The sequence below is a fragment of the Schistocerca gregaria genome, chromosome 8 (assembly GCF_023897955.1).
Source record: "Schistocerca gregaria isolate iqSchGreg1 chromosome 8, iqSchGreg1.2, whole genome shotgun sequence".
Lineage (NCBI taxonomy): Eukaryota > Metazoa > Arthropoda > Insecta > Orthoptera > Acrididae > Schistocerca > Schistocerca gregaria.
Window position 1 is genome coordinate 124022151 of NC_064927.1, and position 18687 is coordinate 124040837.

Here is an 18687-nt window from a genome sequence, read left to right on the forward strand (position 1 = left end):
CGTGACGGAGAAGTTTACTGTTGAAACTCTGAGAGCGTACTTCGAACAAGATTATGGCAGCATACTACTTCCTAACACAAACGTATCACAGAATGGCGACGACGACGAAATCATAGAAAAGGCTTCTATACAGTCCCTCGTTGACCAGTCTGATGTGGCAGTTGAAGATAGCAAACCGAAAGTCGAAATTTCACATTCAAGAAATCGTTCACCCAGGAGAATCGTACAAACGTTCCGTCATTTCACCACTGGACGGACTCCCACATGGGTAACATATAATAAGCAATAAACTGGTAGCCAATATCGCAGGAAATCTTTTTATTCCATGATTACCGGTTTCGGCGAAACTAAAGCCACCATCATCGGATATAGGGAGGACAGAAAACACGATAAAAGTGGGCTTCGATTCCACTTATATAACATGTATACATGTAAATTTAGTTAATACCTTAGAACACATACAGGATACAACATCAAGGCAAAAGAATAAAAAGAATTCCTGCGATCTTCGCTACCAGTTTATTATTTTACAAGCAACCAGATCGCACCCACATAAGCACAACGTGGACCCTACAAAACAGTGATAAGCGTTCCTGGCGTAGAGAAACAGCTGACAGGTTTGAAAGCAAATAAATCACCAGGTCTGATGGAATCCCAGTTCGGATTTCACAAAGAGTACTCTACGACATTCGCCCCTTACCTAGCTTGCATTTATCGTGAATCTTTACCCCTCCAAAAAATTCCAAGCGACCAGAAAAAAAGCGCTGATGACTCCTGTATATAGGAAGGATAAAAGACCGGACCCACAAAAACACAGGCTAATATAACTAACTTCGGTTACCTGCTGATACCTTGAACATTTTCTCAGTTAGAACATAAGAAACTTTCTTGAGACCGAGAATCTTCTGTCCAAGAGTCATCTCGCATCTCTGGTGCGAAATTCAGCGTAAGCTTTTCTCACATGATATACTGAGAACTAGGGATGAGTGGCAACAGACAGATACCATATTTCTAGATTTCAGGAAAGCGTTTGACACGTTGACCCATTGCAGGCTGTTAACGAAGGTATTTAGTTAGTACACAGATATGTGAGTGGTACGAAGTGATAGAACTTTGTATGTTGTTCTCGATGACGAATTTGCATCAGAGACAAGGGTATCGTCAGGAGTGGCCCAAGGAAGTGTGATAGAACAGCTGCTGTTCTCTATACAAGGTGAGTCACCTAATGTTACCGCTGGATATATTTCGTAAACCACATCAAATACTGACGAACTGATTCCACAGACCGAACGTGAGGAGAGGGGCTAGTGTAATTGTTTAATACAAACCACACAAAAATGCACGGAAGTATGTTTTTTAACACAAACCTACGTTTTTTAAATGGAACCACGTTAGTTTTGTTAGCAAATCTGAACATATAAACAAATACGTAATCAGTGCCGTTTGTTGCGTTGTAAAATGTTAATTACATCCGGAGATATTGTAACCTAAAGTTGACGCTTGAAACCTCTGACGTTCAGTTGCGTGTTGTAGCAAACACGGACCACGGTCGGCGAACAGCATCTGCAGGGACATGTTTACGATGACGACCGTGTTTACGAGTGTGGCTGTAGTGCGTTGTTGTGGTTTGGTCTAGCTGTCGCCGTGTCCGCATGTAGCGCTTGCTGCTATTGTTATTGTGCATTCGTCTCCGCACCCAACCAACTGTAGTACACCATGTTACCAGACGTCTGTGATAGTGTGGTGTTGTAGGAACTGTAACCATGGTGTATTCCAACTCTGGAAAAGCGGAGATGATTCTCATTTGCGGCGAGTGTCGACGAAATGCAGCTGAAGCCTGCAGGGTGTATGCAGAACGGTATGCGGGCAGAGAGCTTCCAACGTGCCGCACGTTGGAAAACATCTACCGTCAACTGTATGGAACAGGTATGGTCGTAGCACGAAAACGGGTCCGTAACAGGCATGTCACTGGAGAAGCGGGTGCAGTTGATGTGTTAGCTGCTGTTGCCAGCAACCGACACATGAGTACAGGGGACATTGCGAGAGCCGGTGGACTGAGTCAAAGTAGTGTCATGCGCATACTGCATCGTCACCGATTTCGCTACATCAGCAATTACATGGTGATGACTTTAATCATCGAGTAAAATTCTGTCAATGGGCATTAACAGAGAATGCGTTGCAGTTCTACCTGTTTACCGATGAAGCGGGTTTCACAAACCACGGGGCAGTGAATCTATTGAACATGTATTACTGGTCCGTGGACAATCCTCGCTGGCTCAGACAGGTAGAGCGACAGCGACCGTGGACTGTAAATGTATGGTGCGGACTCATTGGCGACCATCTCATTGATCCTCACTTCATTGCAGGGGCCCAAACAGCTGCAACATACATCGCGTTTCTACAGAATGATCTGCCAACGTTGCTCGAAAATGTCCCATTGGAAACTCGTCGACGTATGTGGTATCAGCATGATGGTGCACCTGCACATTCTGCAATTAACACTAGGCTGTCCCTTGACAGGATGTTCGACGGGCGTTTCATAGGACGTAGAGGACGCATAAATTGGCCGGCCCGTTCTCTTGTTCTTGCACCTCTGGACTTCTTTCTGTGGGTTACGTTAAAGGAGAATGTGTACCGTGATGTGCCTAAAACCCCAGAGGATATGAAACAACGTATTGTGGCAGCCTGCGGCGACATTACACCAGATGTACTGCGGCGTGTACAACATTCATTACGCCAGAGATTGCAATTGTGTGCAGCAAATGATGGCCATCACATTGAACATCTATTGGCCTGACATGTCGGGACACACTCTATTGCACTCCGTAATTGAAAACGGAAACCAGGTGCGTACGTGTACCTCACCCCTCATGGTAATGTACATGTGCGACAGTGAAAAAGACCAATAAAAAGGTGTTAGCATGTGGACGTAATGTGCTGTTCCAGTCTCTTTTGTACCTAAGGTCCATCACCGTTCCCTTTGGATCCCTACGTAATTCGGTGCTCTTCGATACACACGATCGAACAGCGGATTCAAGCGCCAACTTTAGGATACAATATCTCCGGATGTAATTAACATTTTACAATGCAACAAACGGCACTGATTACGTATTTGTTTATATGTTCATATGTGCTAACAAAACTAACGGGGTTCCATTTAAAAAAAGTAGGTTTGTATTAAAAACATACTTCCGTGCATTTTTTTATGGTTTGTATTAACCAATCAAACTAGGCCCTCTCATCACGTTCGGTTTGTGGAATCGATTCGTCAGTTTCTGATGTGGCTTACGAAATATATCCAGCGGTAATGTTAGGTGACTCACCCTGTATACATAAATGATTTGGTGTACAGGGTGGGCAGCAACCTTCAGCTGTTTTCTAATGATGCTGTGGTGTACGGTAAGGTGTCGAAGTTGGGTAACTGAAGGAGGATACCCAACGACTTAGACAAAATTTGTAGTTGCATAATGAATGGCAGCTGTCTCTAAATCTATAAAAACGTACGTTAATCCAGATGAGAGGGAAAAACCAACCCGTAATGTTTCTATACAGCATTAGTAGTTTTCTGCTTGACAGAATCACGACGTTTAACTATCTTGGCTTAGCGTTGAAAAGTGATATGAAGTGGAGCGATCATGTGAGGGCTGTGATAGGGAAGGCGAGTGGCCGACTTCAGTTCATTGGGAGAATTTTAGGAAAAATTAGTTCATCTGTAAAGGAGGTCGCATATAGGACGCTAGTGCAATATATTCTTGAGTACTGGTAGAGCGTTTGGGATCTGTATCAGGACGGATTGAGAGATGACGTCGAATCAGTTCAGAGGCAGGCTGCTAGACTTGTTACCGGTAAGTTCGAACAAGAGGCAAGTGTTACGTAGATGCTTCGGGAACTCAAATGGGAATCCCCGGAGGGAAAGCGACATTCTCTTCGAGGAACGCTATTAATAAAATTTAGAGAATCAGCATTTGAAGATGAATGCCAAACAATTCTACTGCCGCCAACATAAATTCCGCTTCAGGACCGTGAAGATAAGATACGATATTAGGGTTCAAACGGAGACATATAGAGTGTCGTTTTTCCTTCGCTCAATTTGCTAGAGGAATACTGGAGGGACTGATTAGTAGTGGTACCTAGTACTCTCCGTTACGCACTGTACAGTGGCCCGAAGTACCTATGTAGATGTAGCAAATTAGATCTCACACGAAAGTTTATCGCGTACCATTCAGGGGTGGAATAAGGAAGGGGGAAAATTGTCTTGGTATCCAAAATACCCCCTTCCACATTCTATAAGGTGGCTTCTGGAGTATAAATGAAGGTGTAAACGTATAGTGTATACAACAAATCATGCTACTAAATTTTTTTCTGGTGCACACGGAGGTGACCCTGATAATAATATACTCTGAAATCACTAAAAATAGAACTAGGTACTTACTCAGCGCTACTAACGCACGAGAACAGGTTAACGGCGTTTCATTGTCTAGACAGCCCTCTCAAATAAAAGGAACAGAAAACATTGGTGTTTTAATGATTTTCTCTTGTACTTACTGTACAATCAATCACACAATTTCATAATTAAATCGATGGTTTTGTAGACGGCTTGAGCCCACAAATTAAAAAAAGTTTGGCAAAAACTCTTTAACATTAGAGATGTAACTTTTCTATTTACTTGTGGCGCAGAGGCATTTGTACCAAGTCTTCTTTTTTTATCAGTTTTGTCGAACTAACGAAAAATAATAATAAAAAATGGGGCGGATGCCCTTTTCAAAACTAAAATAAGAAAAATATTCAGAACAAACAATGCAACTAAAATTATTTTAATTCTAGAAAACTAAACATCAATACAGGTAATGGCACTAAGACAAGTTTAAACAAAAAATGCACTTATATGAAGCTTCTAGCTTCATAGTGTCTGACATAGTTCTTTGCCATCGTTTGTTGTCCACTCTTAGATCTGTTCCATTCAAACACGTAACATTTGGACATAGAGGACTGCTCTTTTTCTTTTCTAGAAATATCCTTCCCTAAAAATCCAGTACATAAGACTTTTGTCTTATAAAATTTGTTTTACTTGGTTTTGAAATCTGTTGAAAAACTTCCTGGTGAAGTACCCTCCTAAAATCTCAGCCTGAACTAGCTCCCACTGATATTTTTGCATATTCTGTAGCTGTGTATTCACAATCAGTCCATTTTAAGTTTCTCTTCATAACGCCAAAATTATGATCGCAGGGAAGGATGGAACGACCCCTTTATTGGTTAGTATCGGATAACTTTGTCAAATGGTTCAGAAGAAACCAGGGGCATTGGGTACCGGATAAAAGTATTATTCTGATTTTGTCCTCTGTCAGCCCTAGAAAATAAATAGAACACTTGCGCTGTTTGTGGTATATTATTTGTAATATAATCACTGAGAAAAGCACAAACATTTTATTGCGGAATTGGTAAGAGTTTCGCCGTTTGATCACATGAGAGCGCTAGGGTAGTTTTGTACTGGACTGATGCCCCTTTTCAAAAACTACGTGATTTTCAACTTTGTCAGTATGTAGTGGATTGTAGCCTCTTTCAGAGAAAACCAAAGATAAATCAAAAAGAACGTATTCAACTCCTAAAGTAGTTTTCTTAAAAAAATGACACTTATTCCCTTTGCAAAACTACTGATTCAACTGCTCTCAGTGAAGAAACAAATCGCCTCTAAATAAAGAAATACATTAAGCAATACATTTTTGAATTGAACTATAACGGATTTAAATGCCGCAATAAAGTACTGTTCGCCATAAGAAGGATGTGACTCCACCGGATACGTCCGTCATGAGCTGATATACTGCGTGTCGCTTGCCAGGTGTACAGATAACACAAAGACATTAGTAGGAGTGTCGGACATCGTCCTGATAATCGGATACTGAATCATTAGTTATCAAAGGAAATGACGACGGAGCGAAGCATACTGTTCAATTGTAAACAGACAGGCACACAATCACAAGACATTGTGGTCTCACCGTTTCTGCCGCTAGAGCTGAAAGAAGTAAATCGCTGAAGATGGTGAAACAGTTCTCAGGAAAGAGCTAAGTGCTCGACACTTGCAGCGCGGAGAGCATAGAGGCGTTTCTAGGCGCCAGCGGTGAGACCACAAATATATTACTTTTGATTAACTGTCAAACAAATGTAATATTTACATTACGAAATGTATAAGGCTCTATTTACGTTGGAGCAAAAATCTCTGCAAAACCGGATAGAGTTACATGAAAGGTAAGCAGTAAACACACGAAACTGTATAAATTGCTTAAATGTGGGAAGGATTTAGAATAAGGTTGGCTTCCGATCAATATAACTGAAAAAGAAACTGCAGAGCATTAATAGTAAGTTTCTAGCAGTTTATCATTACTTTCGTATGCACCTCTGACATGAGAAATCATAAAAAAAATAGTTCGTCGTTGTTACTGTGCCGTCTACATCTTCAGTTTTTTTTGTATGGAAAATGTTGTCAGTCAACTAGATAGAAAATGCAAAGTGTGCCAGAACTCTACAACGCTGGAAATGTAGACCGGCAATTTTTAACAATGTTTTAAGAAACCAGAATGGTCTGGCACCTACTGTAGAAACTGCAGCTGTATAGTGTTGCCAATATGCGCAATACAAACCTGTGAACGTGTTCTCTCATCACTAGCATATAGCACATTTCTACAGGCACTGAAACATGTAATAAAGGGGACACGACACCAATTACTTACCTGTGAGGTTGATGCCATCAATATTTCTTAGATATATTAATGACTCCAAGATCATCCATCATCTTTATATATATATATATATATATATATATATATATATATATATATATATATATATATATATATATATTCGCTGACAGCATGGAAAATAATTGTCCAAATCACAGTGAAATTTAAACACATTCTAAATAGCTTAGGATCAAATAGACAGTCAACCTCCCATTTGATACTCGTACAGCATACAAGAAAGCTCAGTCTGACATATTTATACAATGACTGTAGGCTTATGGAAGTACATGTTGTAGGAAACAACTATTTGCTGGAAAGGAAAAAAAATATGCAGAACATATTGCGATGAATAAGTCAATTAACAGAGATTAATGACAGATTTATTAATAGCAACATTAACGATGAAGCTCCACAAGTTTCAATTTTTGGACCATTAAATATTCAGAAACAACATCAGCATCTGAATATCTACTCCATGAGACATAGTATCGATCACGCTAGACAGTATCTGGAACCGACATTAGCGTATGTCTGTCTAATTCCGTTAATGCTTTGAGTGACGGGGAAATGACTTTGTACGCATCTCAACCCTCTTATTATAACGATCCCTACAACGAAAGTTTACAATGGCAGCAATATGGGCATATTGTCTCCCTCGAATATCGATTTTCTGAATTTAACCAAACAGACTTTGTGAAAAAGATACCCACTAAACTTCAATGAGCATTTTGTGATATTTTCGTATGGACTATAACAGGTCCGTTACGATCGTAGCACCACATCTCAGAACTCGTTCACTGCCTCACGCCTACCTCACAGCGCTGCTGATCCTGTTTGATAAACTATTTGTGTATTTAGTGAAAATGCTCGCTTGGCAACATCTGACGCTACTTTCCTTCCTGTAGAGTTTTCGACAGCAAATATAACATCTAGGCTCTATTGCTCAATTGTTGAACGAGGAAGCCACATATCTATGAAGATATGTGATTGAAACCTCGCCATTTGTCGACGATGTGGTGTCAGTGTCGGACACCATTCTGAAATCTAGAGAAAAAAGGTGCACACTCACCTGAATCTATTGTTTCCATCTGTTGTGTATGGATAAAGCAAGCTACGTTCCACATAGGGCGTTGTTCTGTTCAAAAACGGTTCAAATGACTCTGAGCACTATGTGACTTAACTTCTGAGGTCATCAGTCCCCTAGAACTAACCTAAGGACATCACACACATCCATGCCCGATGCAGGATTCGAACCTGTGACCGTAGCGGTCGTGCGGTTCCAGACTGAAGGGCCTAGAACCGCTAGGCCACTCCGGCATCGTGTCTGCTTTACATACTACAAATATATATATATATATATATATATATATATATATATATATATATATATATATATTGGTTCAATGTTCATTACCATACTGTGAAAAAATTTGAAGCAAATCAGTCAAGAAATGTTCCAGATTTTGATAACAACGTTTCCTCTCTATATGTTACATATATGCTTGTATAGGATATTATACGTATTAATACCACGTATATAAAAATATTCGCCTGTTCGAATGCAAAATTGGGTCACAATTTTGAAGTAGCCAGTCAATAACTTTCGGAAATTCAAGAATTTGAACAAACGAACATTTAAATTTTCAAATAGATTTACCAATAATTAATTATATATATATTTTCGTGTACAGTACGTGGTGTTGCAGGAGGAATATGAAACCATGCAATTACACAAATGCACTTAAGTGTGACAGACTGAAAGACGGTTCCGTACAGTTCTCTGAGAGATTATAAGTTACAGTCAAATATTAATGCGGATCTAAATACATCGGCGATCCGAGAAGAATGATGCGCACCCAATCACACAACACTATTTCAATACCTTTAAAACTACACAAGTTAATATTTCGTAATGATAAATATTTACATAGTGATCCTCTAAATTAACAACTTTTCAACATTTCACGCGATTTCAACAAACGTTATCTCAGATGATAAGATTGCACTATAGCTATCAATTCCTGAAAGCTAAGTTGCTCTACCTGTTTTATTTATTGATTTACAACGTCTTTTGTATCTGTTCCATTATGCATATGTAAGTCAGAACGTTCTATCCGCCACATTTAAACAGCTAATGAGTACAGTATGAATACCTCACATTTGTCATACTTGTTCAGTTACTTAATGAACAGTTTACTATTATCCAAGTTAGTTTATTTAAACGTTGATCGCCGCGCGGGGTACCCGCGCTGTCTAAGGCACCTTATCACAGTCCTCGCGGCTGCCCAAGTGGTAGGTTCGAGTCCTCCCTCGGGCATGGGTGTGTCTGTTGTCCTTAGCGAAAGTTAGTTTAAGTTATATTAAGTAGTGTGTAAGCTTAGACACCGATGACCTCAGCAGTTTGGTGCCATTAGACGTTACCACAAATTTCGCAGGTGCTACTAAAAAGCTGTGCCAATTTAAAACAGGTCAGTCGTCTGTATTAATGGACGCCACAATCGAAAAGAGAAGCAGAAGATGGTTCTGTCAAGAATACATAAACACCTATTTCAATAACAATTAATGACAATCTGTTGTCATTTACCGTGAGATCATCTGCGCAAAGATACTGGCTTATTCATCACGAACAAACCGTGATTCATATTTATTGTCAGCGGTTTGAGTGTGACTGAGTGTTTATAACATTTTCTTTATTTAAATGTTGTTGTAAATTATTAATTTAATGCTGGAAAGTGGGCAAGATGAGTCAAATCTTGTCTTTAGCATGTAATAACAATGTATTTCTGGGTGGGGATGGCCTGTAGCCAATGGAAAAGCAGTCAACTGGAGAGTGGAACTTTTGTAGTGAAGAGCTCAAGGGAATGATTCTGAACTTTCACGATGGTTCTGAAAGAGGGTAGACCTATCTACAATAACGGGCACAATTCTGTCATCCAAGTGATTGATTCTGTTCGGTAAACAGCCGCTACCATGCTTTAACGTTCGAAGGGACTTTATATTGTGAGAGGTCTGAATCTGCTGCAGAGCAGCAATATAAATATTTCCGCTTGCATTACGGAACTGACAATAGATGAAGTATGAGCAATTATTCTGTGCATCATCTGTGTTAATTTGGGAATCATGATGTAGAAGTCTGAAATGTTTTGGGCTAGTGAGTGTTGCTTGCACTGTGGTTACGAAACGGATTTAAATTTCAGGTATTATAGATGACCATTTAGTTTGGGGATTTTGTTATCGCTGTTGTATCAGTCTCAACATAAATTTACTGCATTTGACAAGGGTATTTTCTTTCTGTATTTTGATTGAATATCGTACCACTTTTCGTTTATTTCAGATGTTCATTCTTGAATAAACCTTGTTCATCGTAATTCTCGATCATTTTCATCAATTAATTTTTATTTTGCATTTCTGTGTATTTTGCATTTCTAGCCAACACATGATCTGTTTTGGTGCAGGGTCACAGATGCAGGTTATTATTTGCAGTGAATTCGCTGCATAACATGAATGCAGCACGTGCGTGGTTCGATCGTATGACTACATCGAGCTTAGATTAGATTAGATTAGTTTTTCATTTCATAGATCCGTGTTGAGGAGAGCCTCGTAGATGTGGAACATGCTGAAATAACAATACTAATAGTACGAATATATACAATACATCATTTGTTTCTATTAAAAAATTCGTCAATAGAGTAGAAGGAGTTGTCCACTAGTAAGTCTTTCAGACTCCTTTTAAACTGATCTCTATTTGTTACTAAATTTTTATGTTTGCTGGGAAATTATTGAAGATGAGTGTTCCTGAGTAGAGGACCCCTTTTTGAACTAAAGTGATTTTAAGTCCTTGTGCAGATAATTTTTGTTCCTGATATTGTATGTATGAACTCAGCTGTTTGTTGGAAAAAGAGATATATTATTTAGGACAAATTTCATTAAGGAGTAAATATACTCGGAGGCAGTAGCTAGTATACCAAGTTCTTTGATGTTGTTTCTACAGGACGACCGTTAATTTACTCCACAAATAATACGTATTACACGTTTTTGGACTCTGAAAACTTTTGATTGACTTGAAGAGTTACCCCAAAATACTATACCATATAACATTATGGAATGAAAGTGGACAAAGTGTGCAAGCTTTTCTACTTTTATGTCGCCTAAGTCTGCTAACACTCGAATTGCAAATACAGATTTGTTAAGGCATTTCTGCAGTTCTATGGTGTGCTCCTCCCAATGAATTTATTATCAAGTTGTAATCCCAGGAATTTAAGACTGTCAACCTCTTCTATCTGCTCATCTTTGTACTTTATGCATATGCTAGGTGGAAACCTCTTACAGGTTCTGAATTGCACATAGTTAGTCTTTTCGAAGTTTAATGTCAGTGAGTTGGCTTTAAACCATTTATTAATATCCATGAAAATATCATTAGCAGATCTTTCTAGAACTACACTCGACATACTATTTATTGCAATACTTGTGTCATCTGCTGTTCCTTTTTAACAGAACCGACACTACGAGTAACAGCAGGTAAATACGCAACTAATTCACTCATACGGGATGCTGTTAGGAAGAGCAACTACTCAACAGGAAACGTTAGGTACCGTCTCAAGAGGCCCATCAAATGCTGAAGAATGCAAAAAAAAGTAAGGTTAGCTTACTTCATCAAAATGTTAGAAGACTGAGTAATAAGGTAGATGATCTTCTTGCATGTTTGGAAAATTTAGAGAGCTCTGAAAAGTTAAACATCCTGTGCCAGTATGAGCACTATAGGGTTAGATAATTAACAGATGACAGATTACACCATAGTAGTTTATTAATGGAGAACTAATGTGGGAAAAGGAGGGGTTGTTACATATATTAAGAACGAACACAAGTTCAAAAACATTTAGAAAAGTAGATTTTAGTATACAAAAGTATGTGGAAAGTAGTTCACTTTTAATTGTAACTGTATACAGATCCCTACGGGAAAATTTCAAACTGTGTATGAGGTATTCATTCTTTACAGTGCTATCTGTTAGACAGAGGGAAGCAGTTAGTAGTCTGTGGTGACTTCATTGTAGATTTTCTAAGGGATTCTGATAGGAAAAATTATCTGTAAACCTTATTTGGATCCCACACCTTAATCTCAGTAATTAACTTTAAACACGGATGGATAAAGACAAAAGGACCCCGTAAATAACATAATGCGCTACTGTGGGCATACTCCGCAGTGGAAATAAGTCAGGACAGTTTGAGACTTCAGGATAAATGTTTTAAGAATAACTTAAATGAGATGATATGGAATTTATAATTAACCAGTGCTAACATAAAATTTAATTTATTCCAAGATAAATATACGTCATTATTTGAAAATAGGTTTCTGCATGAGCTAATCAGGAAGTATACTAAATAAGCATGTAAAAACCGACGAATGACTAGAGGGTTTAATGTATCTTATGAAAATAAAAGGGAGGTGTGTCATTTTCTAAGAACAATTAGGAATCCTACAATAATTCAAACTACATAAACTACCTAAATTACTAAGAAAAGTTGTTAAAAATCAAGGAACATTAACATAATGTTAGAAATCAGTTATTACAACAACAGACAGAAGGCACTATGGAACATGGTTGAAACGAGACACAGAACAACCAGCCACTGAACAAGATAACTTCACTAATGAACTGAACGAAAGAGTTGTAAATGATGAGTCAAGGGTAGCAAATGTATTTAACAACCATTTCTTAAATATAGTGGAAAGCATGGGGACCAACAGTTCAAGAGAGAAATCACTGCACTAGATTGAAAACGTAACTCTTAAAAAATTCAGTCACACCAATGTATCACCAACTTCACTTTCTGAAATTAAGAAACTTATACATTATCTCAAAAATAAAGCTCACTTGGTTTTGATGGTGTTTCCAATTGTTTTCTATAAATTTGTTCCCAAGTAATAAGCCCCGTCTTACCGAAAATTTGTATTTCGTCACAAAGTCAAGGCATTTTTCCAGGGACACTGAAATACGCCGTTGTGAAACCCCTTTTTTAGGTAAGGTGATATGAGAGATAATAGCTACCAGTCTGTTTCACTGTTGACATCTGTTCCAAAATATTTGAGAAGGTGAGGCATTATAGAATAGTATCTCGCCTTAGCAACAATTATATTCTCAGGTAATTACAGTTTGCGTTTCAGAAGGGTTATTCTACTGAGAATTTTATTTACATGTTCGCACACCACATTTTACAAGCATTAAATAATAAAATAGCGCCGGGTAATGTTTTCTGCTGTCTTTGCCAGAAGAGAGCAAGAACGAACACTACAAAGGTCCGATGTATTGAAGCATTTGCGTTTTCCGTCTTATTTATCGGCTGTGAAATAAGGACCCTTAAGGCCATATATAAACAGTGTATTGACGCATTTGAGATTTTGTGCTGGCGCAGGATGCCGTGCGTGAAATGGACTGAAAGGAAAACAGTTGTGTGCATTATTGAATACCTCAATATCTCCTGATGCCTTTGTCTCACGTCAACCAAAAAATTCTGCAGTTCCTTAGCCATATTGTGAGAGGAAATAGAGTAGAAAAAGTAATCAAGGTGGGACGATCAAGGACAAGAGCAGTGAGAAGGTGGACAAATCAAATCAAAAAGATTTCTGGTTTAACTCTTCAGCAGATTCTACGAGAAGATGGGAACGGTCCACGATGGGGATACTTAGTTCATAGGTTCATGAGGCTTACCGATGAGCGCATCGAGTTGTGATGTAGACTCAATATGTAGAGATGAAACTTACGTCACACACTGTCAGTAAAGGCAAGTCTTCCAGTCCAGGTCGTATACCAGTTGTTCCTTTTGGAGTCTGCTGGTGTAATGGTTACCATTTTTAGCAACTGGCAACAGATATGTTCTTAAAGACTGTTTAGTTGCACAGGCCATGCCAAAGAAAGGAAACAGAAATAGTCCACTGAAGTGTACACTCATGTCGCTGACATCGATATGCAGTAGGATTTTTGAACATATACTCTGCCCAAACGTAACGAAGTAACATACAAAAAACAATCTGTTTTCGCACATCCAGCATGGATTAAGAAAATATCAGTTTTGTTAAACACAACAAGTTCATTTGCACGAACTAATGGCTGCTATCAATAGGTGATGTTAATTAAGTTGATTCCACATTTCTAGATTTCCAAGAGCTTTTGACACTGTTTCTCAAAAGTGTCTTCTAATCCCCTTTGTACGACTGTACAAGGAATTTTCTGTCAAGAAGTTCTTTGTAGTTGACGGAAAGTGTTAGAGCTTAACGGAAGTGATGTATGGCATGCTCCATGGAAATGTTATAGCCCAATTATTTTCAAACATTTTGAGTCCACGTCTCCCTAGATCTGAAAATAAACACCCACGGCTCCTTTCACACATCCGACTCAGAGTGAGATCTATGTAAACATTAGTTTCTATAAAAATTAAATAGCAAGAGTTATTGCTTTATTACATATTTCGGACGTTGTAGGTTGGTTTGGCTAGTAAAACATCACAGGAGGCGAGCTACGGCGAAAATAGCGTCAGACTTTATTGTTGGGCGGAGTACAAGTGTGTCTGAACACACAGTGCACCGAACACTCTTATGATGGGCCACAGACCTGTCACTGTTAGCATCACGACATCGGCAGCTACGTCTGAAATGGGCACTTGACCATCGGCCCTGGACGTTGGTGTAAAGGCAGAGCGTTGCATGGTTTGATGAATCCCGATACCTTCTTCATCATGCCGATGGGAGGTCGAGAATCCGTCATCTTCCAGGGGAACAACTTCTTGATACCCGTACTGCGGGATGGAGACAAGCTGGCGGTGGCTCCATTATGCTCTGGGGAACGTTCACATTTGCATCGATGGATCCAGTGGAGCTCTTACGAGGCACGGCCAAGGGGTCTCGTACAATGGTTGCAACCACGCACACCCTTTCATGATAATCATGTTTCCCGATGGCAGCATTATTTTTCAACAAAGTAATGCGCGTTATCACAAGGCCAGGAATGTGATGGTGTGGTTCGGGGAACACAGTGGTGAGTTCCAGTTGATGTGCCGGTCCACAAGTCTCCAGATCTGCACCCGACCGAACACATCTGGTATGCGATTGAATGTGGCATCAGACTTCATCCCTTCCCCTCCTGGAATTTGCGGTAATTAGATGACTTGTGTGGGCGGATGTGGTACCAACTCCCTCGAGCTACCTGAGAACACATCAGTGCTTCCATGCCACGGTGCATTGCCGCTGTTGTCCATGCCGAAGGTGGACATGGCTGATCAGTGTATATAAGCGATGTAGGAGACACTCTGAATAGCCCTCTCACAGAGTGACAATTATTGAACTATATGAAATAAAATCGTCATTACTTCTGAACAGTTTTCGTTAGGACGTTCAAATTGTGCTGTTAGCGGCAGGGCATCATGGGAATTAGTATGCGCTGTACGGCTTGGTTTAGTGACGAAGCCAACTTTCATTTGGATGGGTTAATCAGAAAGCAAAATTGGCGCATTTGCGATGGAGAAGTGTCGTCATCCTCAACGGGAAACTGTGTGGTGTGCAATGTCCAGTCACAGAAGTAATCGGTGCTATATTCTTTGATGGCACGGCGATTACAGAATGGTAAGTGAAGGTTTTGGTAGATGATTTCATCCCCATTATGCAAAGTGACCCTGATTTCGGTAAGATGTGATTCATGCAAGATGGAGCTCGACTTCATCGACGCAGGAGAGTGTTTGATGTCCTGGAGGAGCAGTTTGGGGACCGCATTCTCGCTTTGGTGTACCCAGAGGCCACTGACATGCGCCACGAGTGGCCGCCATATTCTCCGCATCTAAACACATGCGACTCTTTTTGTGGAGCTATATTAAAGACAAGGCGTACAGCAATAACCCCAGATAAATTACTTAGCTGAAAACAGCCATTCAGGAGGTCATACACAACATAGATTTTCCGACACTTCAGCGGATCATTCCGAATTTCATTATTAGTCTGCGCCACGTCATCGCCAATGATTGCAAACAATCGAACATATCAAAACCTGAATCCGAATCTCTATAGTGACAATTACATGTAGAATATAGAGTGTGCACGTCGTAATTCGTAACTAATTTACGATTTCTTTTTCTTTCATACAATTCAATAATTGTTACCCCGTAAATTGTCTGCAGATGATGCTGTTCTATACCACGTAGTAAAATCATCAGAACGTAAAAAAACGATAAACCACACAAATTTAAAGATTGTTGATTCAGCATAATAGCTAGCGGTTACTGTTGTGAACAACTTCAGCTGGAACCACGACCTACAAAACACCGCATTGTATTGACGGAAAACTTAGAGTGTGAAAGAAACCAACCAATGAGACTGCCTGCACTACATTTCCCCGTCCTCCCCTGCAGTACTGCCGCACGGGATGGGATCCTTACCAGGTACGAATGACGGAGATAATTGAAAAAGTTCAAATGAGAACAGACCATTTTGTATTAGCGCGAAATAGGGGACGGTGTGTCACGGATATGAAACGTGAGTTGGAGTGGCAGTCATTTAAACAATGGCGTTTTCCATTAGGTCGAGAGCTTTCCACGAAATATTCATCGCCAACTTCCTGCTCCAAAGGCCAAAATACTTTTTTTACTCCAACGTACATATCGAGAAATGACCATCATAAAAAACATGACAAAACAAAGCTCGCACGGAAAAGCGTGAAATTGGTTCTTTGAATCTTTTGCCAATTACTTACTAGTGAATTGCCGAGTAATCATGTAAATGTAGATGTTAACGGAGACATACGCGCGGGCTGGTATTAAGTAACCCCTGCATTTTGGAACAAGAATGTAACAGGCTACGTTCTTTGCGTAACATTGTCCGACCAGCACTGTCTAAACACGCTGGGTGTTTTATTTCGTTACATAATTGGCGTGATTTTTAATTTGTTTACGCTTTGATCAGTGCTCTTCTTCGTTTGTTGGATTTGAGATAAATGGCCTCATTTTCTCTTCCAGGCAGGATGTTAATGATAATCAGTAGTAATAGTGTAGTATACCTTTGTGAGTACTAAAGAATTCATGATGATAATAAAAGCATTGATGTCATATCACTTTGATAAAACAGGTTTTCCAAATTGATACAGGAGATCAAAAGTCTTATATATGACATACTAACAGAAACAAATCTTAGTGAATAAATAAAAGAAAGTAAGTTATATGTACTTGAATAGAAAAGTCAGTATTATGTGAATATTCACATAAACGCAGTGCTCAGTTTACCTGTTTACCTGTAAACAGACGTTTGTGAAAATGCTAAGGTGTGATTGACCTGTTACAGTGCTCTGTGTGCCAGAAAATGAAATCGCCAACAAAAATGTTTATTTTTCGATTCTTAGCCCCACTGACACACACAGCTCATGTACGTAACCTATAGGTGATGTATAAGTTACTGTATAATGCACCCGATGATGGAAGCATGCTGCCGAAATGCAGTGTACTAATAAAATATTAGTGAAACGTGACTACAGCAGTAGAAGTGGTTAGCATTTCCAAAATCAGTGCGTTCACTTAATTTCGAACGTGACACTTTTTGAACCCGTTCTTCGATATTGGCAAGCTGTTCCTGTACATTTCTTACGTCACGTTTATTTTGCTACTTAATCGTCATGTGCCCTTCCTTAAAACGTTACAGAAACTCCAAGTTCTTTGGTATCACTGAACGGAACCAGCTGAGTATCGTCTGGCCTTTTACCTGAATAATTATTCGTTGGCGTCACTCTCTCGGCTAATTCTTCAACGCGTTTTGTAACAGTCATCAACTCATTCTGCATCTTTGAAAATTCAGTGTTTGTCTGTAACTGTAATGACTCGAGCTTTTGTGCTAATTCCTGTATTTGCAATTATGGTTATTATGTCTGTTCTCTCTATTCGACAATATCAACAGACTGTACATAATCGAGTCTGGACTCAAGCTTATTAATATCTCACTTCATTTCCTCACATCTCTGGATTTCCAACCGGTCTGACATTTCTTCAAATTTAAGATTTAAATTGCCATTAATATCATCCCAAAACAGTCTGAAGATCTCTTCCTGCAGCTTGAAATTTTGCTCCTGTTAGCTGTTAGATTCGTTGATCTTGTCATTTATCTCGTGATTAGATTTTTTAATCTCACCAAGTTGAACTGGTACTATTTGTGTAACTTTATTATTGAAAGAGGGGAGGACAAAATTATTTTTCTCTGTAGAAGTAGAGGCAGTACCTGAATAGGTCATAACAAAATCGGACTGTGTTACGGTATTTTGATAGCCTGAATTTCGTGTAGTTTCCTGTAGGTCATCACGTATGGTCGGAAAATATTTGCCTATACTCTGATTATTCACAGTACTGTTCGAAAGTTCCTGGACTTCATTATCCTGAGATGAATTTTCTACACCAAGACTCAAATTTCCCGAAACTACATTTGAAGCTAGTTCTACTATCTTGTCCATTCCCGTCTGTGCTTTAATTTTCTTTGTCGTTGTAACAATAAAGAAAACGACACAAAATACAAAACAAATATCCTAAAAAAACACTGTTAACTTCACTGTTACAAAATAAATTCTGAACTAGAAAACTGCCGAAATAAAAAGTTTTGAATTAATGCGAAGCAGCGCACAAACCACAAAAAGAAAAAGCTATACAACTACTGACCAATTACTATTGCCCAAAATTTTGCAAATTCCATAGCAAGACGACACATCTCTAACTGCGAAATCATCCAACGAAACGTAATCGTGGTCGACTGGTGAAACGCATTCGTAATTATTTTATTATTGTTATTAATATTAGTTCCGCAGAAAGACATACGGAAACGTGTGTGTAACGTTCGTTCTCTGACAATTATAGAATTCTAATTCTGAACAATAAAAATAATTACGAACAGAAAATTGATTACTCCTCCTCCGAATTATAAAGAAATCAATTCTCAGCT